Raw genomic sequence first — 16,602 nt, forward strand, 5'->3', positions numbered from 1 at the left:
CTGTGTGTGTGCGCGCGCGCACTAATATCACAGTTGGAAGTTGACAATGAGCGTTTGACTTGATAACCGATCTGCCCTCGTCTTCACCTTTCATCTCTAATGGGCCCAGCCAGGAACAGGGTCACAGAGTGGTACTGCGGATTTAACCAAAAATGAGCTAATGGTTAACCTAAATCCTATATAGAATGTTGTCAATCACAAAAGTTGTGGAGTTTTCCTTAACTTCATATGGCCCTTTTGTTGTCTTATAGGCAAGGCTGCAAACAGTACAAGTGCTAGCACCTTAACATACTGTAAATAGCAGAGCTGGGCATTCCGTCTATGTGACGGACCGGTCTATGTGACGGACCAAGGTCCATCTATCCGTCACTGACCCGCCCTCCCGTTTTGCTGACGGTTGATGAATTTTAAAATAGATGGCTTAAGTATAGACGGAAACCCCTTTATTTAGTCCACCATTCGTCTACAGTCCGTTATTAGTCTATTTTTCGCGGCGAGGCTTTGATGGCCGCAGCGAACACGGGGAGGAAAACATTGATTTGTTGTTGCTTGGGAGACAGATCTGAGTGAGGGACCAGGTTGTCAAAGCAAGCAGGCAGGCTTTCAAAGCGCAGTGAGTCACTATTTCAGTTAAAATATTGTCCAACCCGGGGGTGGTGCGTGGGCAGTTGGGGCGGTTACAAGTGAAAGTTTGGTCTGACTCGCCAACGGACGCTGTTTAAAATTAGAGGTGAATTGGCCTATAGATAGGTACTATTTTTTTCCCTAGGAAAGGTGAATGACGGACGACGGAAGGATACCGACGCTGCAGACGGATGACGAATAATGGACGCTCAATTTTTAGTAAAATTCCCAGCTCTGGTAAATAGTCATACTAAATGGAATATTGTTGTGGTACACAAAAGCAACTTATATATTAAGTCATAGCACATGCTTTGCTCTAGTTGAGGGGTTCATTTGGACTGTAACCTGTGTAGCAGTGTAAACAATCACCTCAGAAAATTTAACTGAAGTTAATCTGAGAAATCATGGCTTGTTATTGTATAGTACTGTATATAGGATAGTATAGTTCAATTACAATTTAAAAAATATTGTACCCCAGTCAACTTCAAGACATTATAGAAATCAAGATGTGGCAAATGTTGAGCAGTCTTATCACTCCTTGATCACAAAGATATCATTACACTGTATTTGGAACACACGCTATTTTACTTCCTGTGACTTGCAGGAAGATTAAATTCCCCATGTTTGAGTTGGAATGAGAGTTAATTGGCCATTTCTTAGGCCATTACACCCTCAGCCAAAAACCAAACGTGTTCTTCATCCTCTTCCCCTTTTACTGTATGTACCTACCCCCTGTTCCGATTGGATCTTCCTCAAAGATTACAAGGATATTTTTTGTTCTGCTTAATGTTACTCTGGACTGCCGGTGGGATAGCCACGTTATACTGTTGCTGACAGTGCTTTGGTCTGCCGCATTCACTGCAGTTCAACAGCTTCTCCGAGCATTTGTGTACGATTAATAATTTCGTGAGAGACTGATCCACTGGCCAGCTATATTCTCCAGGTGGTTGTAAGTTACAGGCCTGAAAATGAAAAACAAAAGTGCAATTTTTGGTTTCTCAATGGAGTGAAATATATATTTGAACAGCTGTTATAGTTGTTTCTCAGCAGAATATTGATTGTTTTTATGGGATAAAAGTTGAGGACTGAAGAAAGCTCAAGCACCACAAGTAAAGACCCACAAGGCTTTGAATGAAGATTTGTGTTCATCCAGAGTCAAGTATGACTAATCATATTCCGGCTCATTTTTGGAGGAAAGTTGCAACGGCATCTGGATTCTAGGATGTGCATGTTCAAAACAAGAGCAACTTGGATGTTGGGAAAAAAGTGCCACTTGACCGATAAGCATTCATTAGACCTCAGCTGATACATTAGTGTCTTTCACATGTTTGTCAGTGCACTTTCAAAGTACTTCACTGGCCTTCTTTCTAATGTTTGGTGAAGAGTACCTCTTGAGAATGGTTTAAAAAGAATGGCAAGTATGTAAGCAGCCTTTGTTTTCACCTGAATCATATGGACATGTTATGGCCAGAGAAAGCCTGGAAAGGGTAAAACACACGCTGCCCTCTACAGGTTTTTGCGGTGTGTTCTCTGCCACAAAACCCTTTCACTTTGAAAATAATCTGATCTGTGAGGATTAAGGATGATGGTTATTTTCATTTTTGTCAAAGTTGTACTGTACAAATGATACCAGAGCATTGCAAAAAATTCTAATGAATATCTCTTGTATCCTATGACATTGTAGCAAGACTAATACATCAAAGAGGTGATAGATACAGATTAGTCAAGGGAAAATCGTCCATGGCCACCTTCCCAGAGTTTCTGGGACTCTAACCAAAGTAGTCAATGACACATATAAAGTGTATGTATTCACTCGTATATGTTCCAAGGCCCTGTGTTGTTAAGCTCTTTCAAACATCAAACGGTCGTCAATCACCATTCTGATGATGGACTGTGTCGCAGTGTGAGAGAAGAAGGCAAGAAATGCATGAGTAGACACGTGTTTTCAACCTCCTCTTTTGGAACATACAAGCACACGCCACAAGGAAATTTCCAACAACAGGGAAACAAGCAACATGAACATGAATACACTCAACGAGCTGCAGAACATATGTACAGTATGTATTCTGTCAAAAGGCTCATCAATCCTCTATTGTCAATGAGGACGGCTTTGCTTTGGCCTTCTTTAGTTAATCTTGTTTGAAAAACACAAGGGTGTCGCATTCGTGTTGATTTTCATGGGCACTTTGACGTTATATAATCACAATTAGATTATTTCAAGGCACCTCCGTGTCCAGGTGGCGAGCATTTTACTCAACTGAGTTACTGTACCGGATGAAAAAAATTTGTTGCTCTCTCTTGAATATTGCGGGACTGGATTGCCTGGTGTGAAAGCCGAATGATTTTGACTGACAATTGTCCTAGAGAAACAAAAACCTGCTTAATTGAACAAAATTTGGGTCAAATATGGGCTATTTTAACCAAGCATATGGTGCTGGCGCTTTATTTCAAAAACAAGGTGCCTCTTTTCTTAAATGTAATTTAGCTCATTTCTAATTTGTACTGATTAATTAATGGAAATACTGTATCTATGTATTCTGATTAATTACTATGGGAAAGGTCCAACTTTGAAAATTCCTGGAATTTTGTATTCTTGAATCCCTCATATCTTAAATAAAGTATTTGGGTGTTGGGTGCCTTGCTCAGGGATACCGCAGCAATGCTTAAGTTAACCGGTCACCATAAAGCAACGTGACCACTTCACGGTTGGTTCAGTGTGAGGTATGTGTTATTAAGTTCCTACTAAACATTCATATAAATAAATGAACTGCTAATGTTTTCATTGCTTGGTTGGAAAAATGTTGACTTGCTGCTAAATGTTCCATAAAAGTATTACATAAACACTTCCGCTTGCTTAAGCTTCCGCTGCCTGTTTTCATATTCTAAGTATCTTACTGTGTTCATAGTTACAGAGCACATGTTATCCTTTCTTACTTCTCTTGTGCCTGTTTGTGTTTCTGAAATTCACAATCTAAATGGATGCTGTATTTTTCTTAGGTGAAATTTTATTTTGCTCATTATGTGTAGGATGTGAGTTTTACCAACACAGCTTTACTTTTAGACACACATTTCTTTATATTCACAGAGGACTGAAATTAAAATGAAATGCCATTCTAAACGGTGAAACGTATTTCCATGACTTTGTGACATATTATATCACTTGGCCTTTAAGCTGTAAATGGCTCCTGGAAGTTCTCTAAGGCTATGTGCCCAATATTGATGCGCATATTGGGCTTTTGATGACGTATAAGTCGGATGTGAGCGTTGATACTGCAGGCGCATCGCATACATATCTGGTTATATCCACATACGAAAGAGGATCAGGTCGGATTTAAAAAAAAATTAAAAAAAAATCGGAATTGTACTGTTCACACTGCATGAAAAAAATCTAATATGTATAGCATAAGGGCAAAAAAATCTGAATTGAGCTGCAGTGTGAACATAGCCCAATGCTAGGCGATTTAATTTTTGTATAATACTAAATTTTCTCAGGCATTTTATACCTTCTCCAACTAGTTTGTTCATCCCTAATTTAAGATTAATTTCAACTCAAGTAAGCAATAATGAATGTAAAGACATAACCATTCAGTCCAGGGATGGGCAACTTACAGTAAATGCTTTCATCAGTGCTACTGGGGAGCCCACATTAGACCACCCACGACCTAACTAGATGTATGACAAAAATGCCATTTGAAATATGGACAAAATATGTGCATATGACAAAATGTGTGCTCTTAATAGAGTTCATTTTTGATAATCCATTTCTCAATGCATGTATAAAAAAAATCCACTTTCCTAACCCAACAACAAAGGGTTTGAAGCAAAGCATCACAAGTTGTGATGAGCAACTTTGCTTTGATACTTCGACTTGGTCACAATGGCGTCGGAGAGAAATGTCACAAGACCTGTGAAAGAAAATAATTTATTGTCGCAGAAAAGTTGGAGTCTAAAAGAAGATCAACAAAGCTTTACTGATGAGTTAGAATACTGTAGTGAAAGTTGTAAAAACATTTTAATAAGATAAAACTGCTACCATCTCACAGAGACATCAAGGTCATCAACGGACGTTAACACCTCGACAGTAGTGTCTTCTGATGAGAAGGGTTGAAGAAAATTGGCGTGCAAGTTCACTGCAGTTATCTAAGTCAGGAGAAAGCCAAACTGGGGTGACTGTTTCCTATGACACAATATGGCATACACTGCAGAGGAATGGCATGCATGGGTGCCGTGAATCAAGGAAGCCTCTTCTGAAGCCCAGGCATAAAAAAAGTGCGCCGAGAGTTTGCCAGGGCACATGTTGACAAAGATGAAGACCACTGGGTCTCTATACTCTGCAGTGATAAGACCAAGATAAATGTTTCTGGAACTGATGGCTTCAAAACTGTATGGTGAGGAATGTAAGGGAAAATGCATGCTGCCTACAGTGAAACATGGTGGTGGCGCTGTCCTCATATGGGGTTGCAAGAGTACTGCTAGTGTCGGGGAGCTGCATTTCATTAATGGCATCAGAAACTCACAGATGCATTGCTTCATACTCAAAGAAAGATGCTGCCATCATTCCATGCCCTTGGTTGTCGTGCACTGTTTCAACATGACAATGATCCTATGCACAAATCTAAGGCCACTGTGGGATTTCTGAAGAAGAACAGGTTAAATGGGATTCTGTGGCCCAGTATGACTCCTGATGTAAACCCTATTAAACACCCATGGGGACTTCTGAGGAGACAAGTTGAGCATCACTCTCCATCCAGCATCCAGTCTCTAAAAGAGGTCATTCTTGATTGATGGAAAATGATTGATGGGACAAAATGTTCCCGGTATATTTATTTCATGCCTAAAAGACTTGGCGCCATCAGTAAAAATCATGGAGGCCATGCAAAGTACTAGATGTAGAGGTTTTTGTTGAGGGGTGTACTTATTTCTGCATCACCCTTATTTGAGTAAAACAGAAAAATGTGCCATCTAACTTATATTAATAATCTTACTTTCATGTTCTGATTTTATGAACAGATGTATTAACCATGGTCTTGGTACAATTTCGCCAATTGTTTCTGTGTTAATTGAGATATTGTTTAAAATGTTGCTTATCAAAGGGGGTGTACTAATTTACACTGAGCACTGTATATATTTATACATATATATATTTTTTTCATTATTATTATTTTTTTAAGTAAACAAGGGGCCACTCAGAATGTGGTGGCAGACCACCAGTTGCCCATCCCTGATTTTGTTCTAATAGCAAAACCACTTAATGACCTAAAACAAAATGGTAGCCAAGTACAGTGTTATTATTCCAAATGCTAAGTACATCTGAAAATGGTCACAAAGGGAGGGTTAACACTACTATTAACTTTCAATGCCTCGTCTAAATGCATTAAGATAATGTCGATTTTTTTCTTATACCTGAAACATCTTCTGACTGCTGGCATCTCATGCACTTGTCAGCAGTGTTCCAAGAGTTCAACAAAGTGAAAGTGTGTGTACATTCTTTCTATTAATGAAAGCATTACAGCCGTAACCTTTAATGTGTTATGCATGCAGTTGAGTGTATATAGTAAATTTTTTAGCGCACTCACATAAACTCAGATTACAGAGAATGTGCAAGTATATGTGCGGATGGATACAAAACATCTGCTAGTCAAACAGTTTATTGGTTAAAAAGAGAGAGAAAATACACACAGAGAATTCCACCGAAAGCACACAACTATGAAAGACAGTTCCCATTAGGGTGCAAAACCGAGTCTTTTTTGCTTCCTCCACTGCAAACGAATTCCATGTATTGTAGTAGTCACTGAAAATTAGGATCTGTTGAACACTTTCGGGTTCCACTCAGCTCTTGCATATTCAGTATCACTTAACAATAAATGCCTTATTTTTTTAAGGATCTCTGTGAAAGATGAAGGTGGAAATTGGGGGAATTAGTAATATGTAAGTATGGTCTGTGATGTCGATCATAGAATTGAAACACACCAGGTTCATTATTCACCCGAAATGACACAATTGTTTAGATGAGGACGATAAGACGTTTTACACACACTGACTGGTTTTGCAACATGAGGTAACCGTATTTGGCCAAAATGGTGGCACTGCAAAGGAGCACGGTATGAATTTAAATTAAGTGAGGTGCTATCATACCGATTAATGGGCTAATTTTAACAGCCCCACCCTGGATTCTAAATCTCTAAAAGATTATCCCGACCGACTGACCTGTGGTGTGGGACGTGATTAAGGTTATATGATTTTCCCTCATCGGACTACTTGTAAAATGTTTGGGGCCGTTAATAGTTAATGTCAAACTTGTTTAATAGTTGCAATTGTAAATCCCAGTTAGGAAGTCACTTGCCGGTAGGTAGAAGCAGACTCCTGATTGTCTGTGACAATATCATTGTGTTGTGTGCTGTGCTGTGCTGTGTTGTGTTGGTCATCTGAAATACACCATACATACAACATAAGATTTTTTTTCCTCGTCGTGTGGGATCTCTTACATTAAAAAATATGACACAGATAATCATATGAATGCAGTTCATTGGATACAAGATATCCAATGTATTAGGTTTTACCCCAAAATATAGCCCCTATTTATTAAAGATAATTAAATCACAGATTGGGGGAAAAACACAACTGGAGTGACACTAAGACTGTCCTTGCAGTCATCTATTTTCTATTGCGTGTCCTCATTAGGGTTGCAGGTGAACTGTAAACCTTTCCCAGCTGATTCTGGGTGAGAGGCGGTGATACACCCTGGTTGTCACACAATCACGGAGCACATATAGTGCAACATCCATTTAACAAATGTTTCTGCAGTCATGTATTGTAGCGAACTTGTGTACGGGTCTCTTGAACATGTTATTTTTGGTACAATATACAGTTTTGTTCCCTTCTCTAATGGCATCCAATCGTAATGGAGGTGAAAAAAGGAAGCACACTAAGATAGCGGTTCGAGTGACCAGCTGGACGCCATTACTTATAATTTTGTGCCAACACTGATACGGGTGTTTGTTAGCCATGAAAAAAGAGTACTTAAATTTAACAGACAATCGACTCCAATGGGCAATCCCTTCCCCCAACTAGTCCATTGAATCAAGGTTCCACTGTATGGACAACCCACATTCACACCTATGGGAAAAAGAAAGATTAATAGCAGTTGTTAAATTACAGTGAAAACTTGAAGGTACACTGGTGGAACTTTTTTTTTTAATGTTCCGCATACTTAATGAAAGGCTTCATGCATGATTAATGAGGTGATAAATGTAATTTTTGCTTCAACATTCAGACAGATTATCAATCTTGTATAAGGAGCTAACGCATCTCAAATTTTCTACCATACAGGTTCTACTGTAATCCATTGGTAAATGGAATCATGTGTTGAGGACCATATACAAAGAAGAATAGCTATGAGGAAACCAAAGATTATGGATTGGAAAATGACACGTGACTTTCAAGCATACATGCAACAAAGTATTAAAAGTAAAAAATTGTGCCTCAGAAGTGAGGGAATTAAATTTTTCCTTTGACCCTTTTTTTTGCATGTAACAAAACAGTCACATTATAAAAACGGCAAAGTTTAGTTGTCATCGCATCATCGTTAGACTCTCAACTATAGACAACAGCATTTGTTAAGTTACTAATTAGTAATAGACAATATCACCTCCTGTCTTCCGCTTATCCGGGGTCGGGTCATGGGGGAGGCAGTTTGAAGGTCAGGGTGCAAACATTTTTCAGAGTCTGTGAAAATTCATATTCTCACTGGTAATAGGTTGTATAATACGTACTAAGTCACTTCCTGCAAGTTGTCAACCACAGATCGATTAGGAAAATAGGTTTTCAGAGTGTTTCCGAACCTCACGGAAGCTCGAGGAATCTTGTCTCTAGCCAGCCTAAGTGACGTAGATATAGCTAAACCGCTCGCTACACCATAGACTGTACAATTTCCATGCGCTACAAACACAGCACATTCAATGGCGAGCGATGTTTTGGAATGAGAGGATTTTGAAAAGCACGAGCCGACAGAAGGGGGCGTTATTAGACCGTTCATTATTAGTCACTGAATCTTCTGGCTACTGTGACGTCACATCTTCGGAAAAAGCCAAAGATGAGAAAAACTGCTGTCTACCAATGACCTAATCACATTTTAATGACGGTTATGCATTGTAAAGGGGGATCTAGAGGGCTACAGAAAAGTTTTTAATGTTTGCACCGTGACCTTTAAGCAGAGAAGCCCAGATTTCCCCCTCCCCAGCCACATCATCCAGCTCCTCTTGCAGGATGTGCGAGGCATTCCCTAGCCAGCTGGGAGACATAGGCTCTCCAGCGTGTCCTGGGTCGTCCTCGGGGCCTCCTCCCAGTGTGACATGCCCGGAGCACCTCACCAAGGAGGCGTCCAGGAGGCATCCTGACAAGATGCTCGAGCCACCTCATCTGGCTCCTCTCAATGCGGAGGAGCAGCAGCTCGACCTGGAGCCCCTCCGACCTTGATGACCGAGCTTCCCACCTTATCTCTAAGGGAGAGACCAGACACCCTGCTTAGGAAACTCATTTCAGCTACTTGTATCCGGCATCTTTTTCTTTTGGTCACGACCCACAGCTCGTGACCATAGGTGAGGGTAGGAACATAGATCAATTGAGAGCTTCCCCTACCGGCTCAGCTCCTTCTTCACCACAACGGACTGACACAGAGTCCGCATCACTGCAGACGCTGCACCGATTGTATCTACTCCGGTCAAGAACCACGCTGTCCACAGTTGTTTATTGCGCATCCATTGCAGAACACCGTGATAACTAAAAAGACATTCCAATATTAACAATAAATATTCACAATAATCCGTTTGACACAAACATTTAATCAATAAACTAAAGGTAACACACCATGTGAGCCTCTGCAAACCAGTAGTAGATAAATCGAGGATAAAGTCCACCATGCGATATTACACTTTCGTCTCTCCCTCCCACCGTCTTTCTCTGTCTGATTCTGTCGCGCCATCCGCCATAAGTGACCCCAAACCAGAAGTGATTATTCACAAAAGATTCCAAATAATAATTTGACCCAATTTCAACAGAAAACCATAAACATCAAGGTTTATATGGAAACAAATACACATTCATAAAATAATCAACTAAAACAAATGTTACAGATTTGAGTTGTTGTGGAAACCAATCGAAGATGGTATTTGAGTTGTTGTGGCAACCAATTGAAGGCAATACTAGCACCAGCTGCACCGATCCGCCTGTCGATCTCCCATTCCATCCTCCTCTCATTCGTGTACAAGACCCCAAGATACTTTAACTCCTCCGTTTGGGACAGGATCTCATCCTTGAACTGGATAGGGCACTCCACCCTTTTCTGACTGAGGAACATGGTCTCACATTTGGTGGTGCTGGTTTTCATCACTTCACACTCTGCTGCGAACCGCTACAGTAAGAGTTGAAGATCACGGCTTGAAGAAGTCAACAGTACCACATCCTCTGCAAAAATCAGAGATGTAATACAGAGACCACCAAACCAGACACCCTCAACACCTTGGCTGCATCTAGAAATTCTGTCCGTAAAAGTTATGAACAGAATTGGTGACTTGGCAGAGTCCAACCCGCACTGGAAACAAATCCAACTTATTGCCAGCAAACTCTGACATCGGTCGTACAGGGATTGAACTGCCCATACTAGGGCAGCTGATACACCATACTTCCAAAGCATTCTCCACAAGATCCTCTGGGGTACATGGTCGAACGTCTTCTCAGTCCACAAAGCATACATAGACTGGTCGAGCGAGCTCCCATGCACCCTCGAGTACCCTGCTGAGAGTGTAGAGCTGGTCCACTGTTCCATGGCCAGGACAAAAACCACACTGCTCCTCCTGAATCTGAGATTCAACATCCTGAAGGACCTTCCTCTCCAGCACCCCTGAATAGACCTTACCAGGGAGGCTGAGGAGTGTGATCCCCCTAAATGTAGAACAAACCATCCAGTCCCCCTTCTTAAAAATTGGACCCACCACCCCGATCTGCCTATCCAGAGGCACTGTCTTCAATGCCCATGCAATGTTGCAGAGGTGAGTCAACCAGGACACCCCCACAATACCCAGAGCCTTTCGTAACTCTGGGTGCATCTCATCCATCCCCGGTGCCTTACCACTAAGGAGCTTTTTAACCACCTCGGTGACCTCAACCCCAGAGATAAGAAACCCCAGAGACCCCAGACTCTGCTTCCTATTGGGAAAGTATGTCAGTGGAATAGAGGAGGACTTCGAAGTATTCTCTCCACTAATTCACAACGTCCCATGTTGAAATCAGTACCACCTCATTCCCACTATATACAGTGTTGACGGTGCACTGCTTCTCCCTCCTGAGACGCCGGGTGGCGGACCAGAATTTTTTCGAAGCTGTTTGGAAATTATTCTCCATGGCCTCGCTGTACTCCTCCAATGTCCGAGTTTTTGCCTCGGTGACCACCAATGCTGCATTCACTTGGCCGGATGGTATCCATCAGCTGCCTCCGGAGTCCCACACCAAAAAGACCCGATAGGACTCCTTCTTCAGCTTGACGGCATCCTTCACCGCTGGTGTCCACCAACAGGTTTGGGGGGTTCCGTCACAACAAGCACCGACCACCTTACGGCCACAGCTCAGGTTGGCTGCCTCAACAATGGAGGCACGGAACATGGTCCACTCTGACTCAATGTCGCCACCTCCCCCAGGATGTGGGTGAACTTCTGCCGGAGGTGGGAGTTGAAACTCTTTCTGACAAGGCATTCTGCCAGACGTTCCCAGCAAACCCTCACAATATTTTGGGTCTGCCAGGTCGGTCCCGCATCTTCCCCCACCATCAGAGTCAAATCACCACCAGGTGGTGATCATTTGAGAGCTCCACCCCTCTCTTCACCCGAGTGTCCAAAACTTCCAAACACACAACCACAAAGTCGATCATCAAACTGCGGCCGAGGGTGTCCTGGTGCCAAGTGCACATTTGGACACCGTTATGTTTGAACATGGTGTTCATTATGGACAATCCATGATGAGCACAGAAGTCTAGTAACAGAATGCTGCTATGGTTCTGATCAGCAGGGTGGCCGTTACTGCCAATCACACCCCTCCAGGTATCACTGCCATTTCCCACGTGAGCACTGAAGTCACCCAGCAAAACAATGGAGCCCTCAGAAGGAGCACTCTCCAGCACTTCCTCCAAGGACTCCATAAAAGGTGGGTACTCTGAACTGCTGTTTGGTGCACAAGCACAAACAACAGTCAGGACCTGTCCCCCCACCTGATGGCGGAGGGAGGCTACCCTCTCGTCCACTGGAGTGAACCCCAATGTACAGGCGCTAAGCTGGGGGGCAATAAGTATGCCCACACCTGCTCTGCGTCTCTCACTGTGGGCAACACCAGAGTGGAAAAGAGTCCAACCCCTCTCGAGAGGAATGGTAACAGAGCTAAAGCTGTGTGTGGAGACTAGTCTGACTATATCTAGTCTAAACGTCTCTGCCTCACACACCAGCTCGGGCTCTTTGCCTGCCAGAGAGGCCGGGCCAGCACCTATGGGGCCACCAGACATTCACCTTCGAGCCGCACCTCCAGAGGGAGGCGCCTGTAACCCGCGTTCAGGCAAGGGAAAACTGTGTCCAATATTTGGACTCATCATAGGGGTCTTTTGAGCCGTGCTTGGTCTGGTCCCTCATCTAGGACACGTTTGCTATGGGTGACCCTGCCAGAGGCATAAAACCCCAGACAATTTAGCTCCTAGGATTATTGGGACACTCATATCCCTCTACTACAGTAAGGTGATGTCTCATGGAGGGGAGTAATAGACAATAGTACTTGAATAATTCCACAGCATTTGAAAACATTTATTTTACCATACAAACATTTTATCATAAACATACATTATGTTCTTCTGTTTGCAACCATTTCACGGAGAGATCTGATGATTGCATTATAATATCTGCAAGTATAAAGATAATATTGTTATTATGTCACTGAAAAGTAAATGAGAAGCTAAATCACAACAATACCTTTCTGCAGGGAAGTCACAGCTGCTCAAACCAAGTTGACTGGCTTGTAGGAGAGCAAGCCTGAACAAGTGTATTGATGTAAAGACATCACTCTACAACTGCAGGATGCATGCGAGTACACTGGTTTGTCATTTTTTCCATTTCCAATATTTCCATTTCTTGTGCATTAAATGAATTTTAATTGACATTGTCCCAGTGTTCGGATTTCCATGCTCCCAGCTTTTGTAACATAGTAATTGTACTGAGAGAGTACCAGTGTGCCAGGTCTTAGTTTAATGAATCCCACCTGTAACACATTTGCACATTCATTCCTCTCCAAGGAGAATTCCTGTTGCCAAAGCAAAGCCTGAGCCTGGTGGAAGTGTGCTACAAATCTAAAGAGTATACCTAAGATGGTTGGAGATTTTATCAACTCAGTTCAGATCCTGCTGACTTATAGGGACACGTGTATAGAATCTATATGATCAACATTTATGCACACTCAGCAATGAGACAAGTAAGGTAGGAGGAAAGCTCTATGAAATGTCCAAGAGAGTTGCTTGGCTCCTGGAACCACGTGAAAAGGATCCAATGATATATTCGCAGGCTAATCTCATCAAAAAGTGTATACATAACCAATTCCTCAAAAATGACCAGGCCATCAATTCAGGGGTTTTCCATGACTTTGTGCTTGTACTGAATAACTTTCTACAAATATTCTGGTTTAAGTGGTGATCTCATTGTATCGCTTGAACCTGGTTTCTTTCAGCAGTGGCCTTAGGGGTCATTGATGTGATGGATTTTCAGTATATACATTTAACACGTCCATGTTAATGTAACAATAAAACATATTTTGCAAAAGTGAAGTGAAACCACACATATGCAAACATGATGCTTTGCTGTTTACTAATTGCTCAACTTTTTGCAATACATTTACTTTTGAATGCAAGAACTAGAGGAAGTCTGACTTAAGGCAAAACAAAATATTACTCCATAATGTCTCTGATAAAAAGTAGAGTAGTCAACAAAAAAACAAAGTATATTTTAAAAAATACAACCATTTAAGTATTCTCCTAATTTACAATCAACCATTGATTTCTTTTTTACCTAGTGTGAAATCTGGCTTGTGTTGGCACTGAGCCAATGATTATTGAGTCACTTCCCTCAGCATTCATGGCCATATGCAGAAGTGGTGCAAAGGCCTTGTGTATTTGGAATGGCGTGCACGTTGTCAGCAAAATTTTCCATTAATGGAAACCTTTCGAGCATAGATTGGTTTAAAACCTTGTAAAGTCAGTTTAAAATCAACTATCTTAGTCTTTTTGTTATTTTAATATATTGGACTCTTGTTTGCAAACATGTTCATTAATTATGCTAAGAAAAAAAGTATACGTCTAGCAAAAGGACCACAAACAAAACCTTTCCCTGGCAGTTGCAAGAAAAAAAAACTGCATTGATGATCACTAAGGGAGGATTTATTGCAACACTTTTGCATAAATTTACAATACTGTGTATGAAAATGAATTCCTGCGCCATCAACTCCTATTTTGTACATCATAAATTGTTTATAAATCCATGTTTCATCTTCTGACCTTTTTGTCGAGGCACTTTGTATACTGCAGTTTTTTCTGCTGTCAGTCAGAGCTGAATATCTCTTTGCAGTGCTTGTTGTCAAGTCAGCACTGCGGCTCCCTGTTGGCGGTCCTATGACTGAACAATGGGGGGTGGGAAGACCACTTTGATTGGGATGCCAAGCATCTTTAGCTGCCCTCCTCCAGGGCCTTTTGCATTTAGTTACTATGAGCTCATAATTGTGTGACTAAAGCAATTGTTCCCTTAATTGGAGCCTTTCAATAACTCTACCGGCTTTTTCACACTCCCTCAGGTGGGACTCAGGTGATCATTCCAAACTTCAGGTGGGATCAGGTCCTCAGGTTTTTATTGTGTTAATCATGGCTATTCTCTTGGTCTGGAGTTTTTACACGAATGACTCGCAGCTAAATAGAACAATGGCCCAACTAGTGAGATACAAGCCAATTAGTTGTTCTAGCTGTACAATGTATGTAGTCATCATTGTGCACTGCAGTTACATTGACAGAAGATGGTGTGCAACAATAATTCAAATTCATTGTGGGTTTTGACACTAAGTTGAGTGTGACTATACTAAATACGCAAATAAGTCAATTATTTCATCCTTTGCATTACTCAGAAAATTCACTTCGAAAGTCACTCAAATATTACGTAATTGGGTATCAGACTGAAATATTCAAAATCCTAAAGAAAGGGCAGAGCAATAATTTCCAATCAGGGTGTCAAAACACCCTAGTGTGCCCGGAGAAATCATCGGGGGTGCTGTGGGAAATTGTTCAATTTCACTTGTCAGAAGATTATTTATGAACTACAAACATATTTAGTCCATTTATCTATGCCAGTGACGTATAGTGACAGGAAAAACAATCAAATGCTCCTCCATTAGATGGCAGAAGGTACAATAAACCACCTGGTGCCATTCATGCAACTGAGTAAGTCATGGCTTCCCATTTCACTCTAGGTAAGTAATTTGTGAACAAATTGAGGTAAGATCAAAACTATTTCAGTAATTTGGTTTGGTGGCGTTGAGAAAGGTTGAGAAACACTGGGCTCAAGGGCTAAAGTAGAAGGTGTGTATGTGTTTGTATAAGAACAGTTAACAAAAAAAGCATATTTGAGGCTATACCTGGGGTGGGTGGGCGGCTGGGGGGGGAGGTAGGGCAATGTTCTTGGGCCATGGTTAGTTTTCACCTGAAGCAGTCATTTATCTTGGCTAAATCCCAATACTAAACCACTGTGTATGTTTCTATGGTCTCATGGGTTTGAGTATGCCCCACAGTCACTTAAGTAGTGGTGGAAGGAACTACAGATTTTAGTCCTAATCTCAGAATTGTGAAACCACATCATTTCCTTGCACTTGAGAAGTGCTTGAGCCGCCGAGTACCTGTTTACAGTAGTTTACATGGAGCATGCAGATGAGGTTTGGATGTGTGTTTATTTGGTTAGCATGTGGGAAACGAGGGTGATACAACAACTGTGGCTACTGGAGCTGGAGCATTTCAAAATCTGTCAATATCAGGACCAGCGGTGAACTGCTCTTTACTTTAGCCTAGAGTCTGCTGAAAAGTGGGACCCTCAGTTGTAGATTGTCACTGATGTGTTTGCAAAATGTTGTTTTGCCCTCTAGTGGCCAAAAATCTCTTCATGATGGAAATGCACTGGCTTGGGCTATCTAGTCAATGAAACATTATGCCACATTATCCTGCGCCAAAACATTGTACCCCATGGATCCCACTATTGGTAATTCTCTGAATCAAAAACAAATAATTAGTCTCAGTCTGATAAATTCAATCTCACACTGAACAGCATTATGCAGTAGACACAAAATATACATAGAATACAGTAAAAAGTTATCTATGCTATGTTATCGAAAGTAATTGCTGGCATGCAAATAACAGCAGCTGGGCGAAAGTCTGCATTAAGTGCAATGACGCGGTAATACTGGCACATTTATTGATATGCAAATGAGTGTGGGAGAATACATAGCTGGTTAAATGGGGATCCAGGTCAGGTTGATGTGATCAATTTGATCTGCATGCAGTATGTTCAACAGAACTATTTAAATAATGTACGAGTCTGATAACCGTTTCAAAGGAATTGTCATCGTTGTGGCGTTGCTTGGGAGAAAAGAAATGCAACCAAGTTCCTTTCATTTTCGCTGATTTATAAGACTCTTTAATGACGCAGTGTGAGATGCTAGGTTGACTTGAATTCCTTCATGCATTGTGACACAATATCAGCAAAAACAAGTCCCCAAAATAGGGATTTACCACCTCCTTCCAGTCAACATCCCTGTGGGAGCTTCCTGAATGGATCTCAGCCCGCTATCGGCTATCTCAGTGACCTGCTGTGCCAACAGCTACTCCAGCCTCGATCCAACACACTCTCACTATACAGCCACATCCTG

This window comes from Filicampus tigris, chromosome 8, assembly GCF_054856515.1.
Source record: "Filicampus tigris isolate MCC_2025a chromosome 8, RoL_Ftig_1.0, whole genome shotgun sequence".
NCBI classification, from domain to species: domain Eukaryota; kingdom Metazoa; phylum Chordata; class Actinopteri; order Syngnathiformes; family Syngnathidae; genus Filicampus; species Filicampus tigris.